Genomic DNA, 4,301 nt, shown 5'->3' on the forward strand with positions numbered 1-4,301 from the left:
TTCATGTAACAAAAGCAACTATTCTTTTGCGAGCTGAGGTAAAAGCCAAGCTGGAAGAGAGACCTGAGGCAAAGCCTATGGCAGCCAGGGCTCCAGACTCTCGTCAGTGGGCAGGAAGAGAGCAGCCCAGGGCTCAGCAAGGCAGTCATGAGGGCACAGGCTCCTGTGACTTGCAGGTTCTGCCTGCTCCAGACTGTTCAGCTTCACCTCCTGCCGTCCCATTCTCCACTCCACCTGGCCACAGCAGCCTCCTCAGTGCTCACCGGACACACTGGACAAGTCCCTGCATAGAACAGGACTTAGTCCAGGCCAGTCTCTCAGATTCCAAAGGCCAGTCCTAAATCTGGTCATTGAATACTCTCCAGAAATCCTAGTCGAATGTCCTCCAAAAGCATAGCACCTAGACCACGGACTATTTCCGAAAGTCACTTGATTGTTTTAAGATTAACATTTTCTCTCCATACACACGTTTCCTTCTGTATTGAACGTGCAGAAAAAGCAAATCCGTAGTGATAGAAAACAGATTAGAGGTTGTCAGAGGGTGGAGAGTAAACAGTGATTACTTTTTTCTTATTTGTTTATTTTATCAGGGATTAATGGCTTACAGTTGACAGTAAAATACAGTGGTTTGTACATGTGTGACATTTCTCAGTTTTCCACACAACACTCTAAGCCCCTCTAGGTCCTCCTCTGCTATCATGTTCCAGCGCCTGAACCCCTCTGACCCCCAGAGTCTTTTACTTTGGTGCAATCCATCGACTCCAGTCCAAGTTCTGGTCAGTATTTTCCTTTCTGACCTTGTTTCTCAACTTCCGTCTATGAGTGGGATCATCCCATGTTCATCCTTCTGTTTCTGGCTGATCTCACTTCACAGGATTCCTTCAAGCTCCATCCAGGATGGAGTGAAGAAGGTGAATCCTCCACAGGTTAACGCCCCTCATTTAGTGAGGTAGACCAGAGCACTGGCCCCGCAGGCCTCGGGCACATCAGCCCTGAGCTTTACCCAGCGATCACCTCCTGTGCTGTGTGTAGCGGATTTGAAATCTCCTTGTTAAAAGGAATTCTAAACACATCACTTCATTTTACTGGACTGTTTCCTAAAACCTGTCACAAACAAGGGACTAAAAAGAGTAAAAATCTAACAAAATTCTGTGGTGTTTGATGTAAACATACTGCCAAATGAAACCAAGCCTAACATTGGCAGATACTGTTTATTATCTTGCGAGAGCCAGAACCTCCTGGGACCCCAGGGGAGGGGACACAGGGGGTCCATCGGGGGACCCAGAGGCAGCATAGGAGAAAGGCAAGCACGGTGAGGGCTGAGGGGGAGGACAGTGTGGATTCATGGCTGTTAAGCGAGTCTGGGAATCCCAGTCTTACTCAGCATCGCGATATCATCTAATGGACTCAAGGTACCACATATCAACAGAAAAATAAGACTTTCAGAGCAAGAACATTTGATGAATTCAACACTCATTTATAATTTTTGAAATAACCCAGGGAGTTAGGAATTGAGGAGAATTTAATCTGACAGAACACAAAGCAAGTCACACAGAGCAAACACTGTGTCTCCAGGGTAAGGCTGAAATCAGCCTCAGTGATCCCGGGCAATGAGCGGGGTCAACAGTGGCGTGGAGGTGCTGATGGTGTAGTAAGGCAAGAAAAAGACGCTGAGCACTCGGGTACCAGAAAGGTGCAACTGGGCCTCAGAAACTCCGAGTGGGGCTTCGGGCAGGAGAACTAGGGCACTACAGGGAAGTGGAGGGCACACCCAGCATGCGAGAAGCATCTTTGTTAGACGATAATCTTACAGCACCAGGTAGCTTAGAATAAGATGGCTAAAGGCGAGGCTGGGCAGAGAGCATAGTGGTTATGCAAGCAGGCTGGTGCTCGAGTCTCAGGTTCAATTCCCATGAGCCACTATAAACCAGAGCTGTGAGTGCTCAGAAAAGAGAGAGAGGGAGAGAGAGAGAGAGAGAGAGAGAGAGAGAGAGAGAGAGAAATAAGAGAAAGCCACAAGACATTATCAAGAGCATACAAAATTAGAATGCTTAGTAGAATTTTTGGCACCGGGAAACTCAGTATTGTGAAGCTGTCCTTCCCGAAGTCAATGGATTTAGTGGGTATAATAAGCATTTCTAATAAAAATTCCAGAAGACTTTTAGGAAAACTGACAAGTTGGTTAAAAAATGTATGTGCAAATGCAAAGGGCCATGACTAGCCAAGAATCTTAGAGAAGAACACTGAGGAGGATTCATCTATCAGATACCATCATTTATAAAATATTCAAGAGTGTGAATTGGCAGAAGGATGAAGAAAAAAACAACCCATTAGGCCTGAAACTTAAAAACCGACTCTCAGACCTGTGTGGAGTCTTGATTTATAGCAGGTGTCATCTTTCCAAAATGGTACTAAGGAAGCTGGCCACCTCTGTGGTCAAAAGATGAAGCTGAATCCACATGCCTTCACACTAACCACTACAACACATCAGAGGTGTGAGGCAGTGCTTCAGTCTTTCAGATTGTTTCAAAAACTTTCAGTCTTTCAGAAAATACAGTGAGGATCATTTCCAGGCTTTCAGGGTAAGGGAAGTTCTCTCTCTCTCTCTCTCTCTCTCTCACACACACACACACACACACACACACACATGATATCTGAAAAAACAATTCACCTATCACGTTAAGTAAACTACCTTAAAATAAGAACTCCTAGTACCCAGACCGTGAAAGTGAAGCACAAGTCACAGGCTCAAGCACAGCCTCTGTCAGCTGTAGAAACACCAAGGAGCTCAGATGGAGAGACCTCAGCCAGGCCAGTAAGACAAAGACAGACGACCGAGAGACGTTGGCAGGAGACTCAGACCCCTCACAAAGCGAGATGTCCAAGAGACAGACGGCAATGTGAAGGGTGTGAAGGCAGGGCGCGGTGACTCTTCAGAGCGATGGGACTTGGCACGAGAAGAAGATGCCACTTCATATGGGCCAGCACGCTGACGCGCCGAGGGAAAGCCGTGCAACAGAGACGTGTGCTGGGCAGGCTGTGAGGCGCAGCTGCCATGCAGGAGGCCGAATGCACCGCTCACCAAGAGACTCCTCAGCCCTTTGGCCCAGCCGCCCCACTCCTGCGGAGCTCCACGCCTTCCCAGGCACCGAGTCCTGCCCACGGCTGCGCACAGGGGTCAGACTGGGAGGCATCCATTCAAGCACATGGTGAATGAACCATGGCTGCCCCACCAGCAGAGCACACGCGGACAGGTCAAGGCCGTCCATGGTGATTCGCTGAGCTGAACATTTGCACTTTGACACAAGAACTAGACCTCCGTCAACCTTAAATCATTAGTTCTGCACTATTACACAGTGGCTACCGGCTTAGCTGTGTCTCCAGCTGGCGTGTTTCTGCTACGGTGTCCTTGGCCTAAAATTGCCGGGAAAGATATGATGTCAACCGAATGCAGCAGAACCCCGGAAAACCATTAATTCTGAGCAAGTATCATGTATTGGATAGAGACAGAGAAAAAGAGAAAGTGAGATAGAACAGGACACACACACTCACACACACTCACACACACATACATACTCACACACACACACAGTCTCACACTCACACACACACTCACACACACATACACACTGTCACACACATACACACTCACTCACACACTCACACACACTCACACACATACACACTCTCTCACACACACACTCATACACACACATACACACAACACTCACACACTCACAAACACACGACACACACTCACACACACTCAGACTCACACACACACACACTCACACACACCTCACAAACACACACACACAAACACACAACACACACACACACACACACACACACACACACACACGGACCTGAAGCCCTGCTTCACCACTTATGAAGCATTTCCCCTGGAGGTGGGGACTGGGGCTTGAACCTGAGTCCTTGACGGACTGAATATTTTGAACCATCAAGCACAGAAATAAATGAAATTTTAAGGGATAACTTTATCAGTATTCTCATTCCTAAGTTAATATATTGTTTTCTGAGCACCAGCACCGGTCTGTCTATGCCTGCATCCATTAATCATGGAAGTCATACAATCATTCTATCCATGTATTAAGTTTATAAGATGAGTGAGTCCAGCTCAGGGCTATGGAGTGATAAATAGACTCGTCTTCCTCTCCTCAACCCTGCTCCGACTTCCCAGAACCATCTTAACAAACTGGATTTTGATTCAGTCTGAACTCTCTGGGTTTGTTTGATATTTGGCTTGAGAGAATATTCTTCTGCCTCCTTACTTTCTTCTG

This window comes from Erinaceus europaeus, chromosome 6 (genome assembly GCF_950295315.1).
Source record: "Erinaceus europaeus chromosome 6, mEriEur2.1, whole genome shotgun sequence".
In the NCBI taxonomy this organism is placed as follows: Eukaryota; Metazoa; Chordata; class Mammalia; order Eulipotyphla; family Erinaceidae; genus Erinaceus; species Erinaceus europaeus.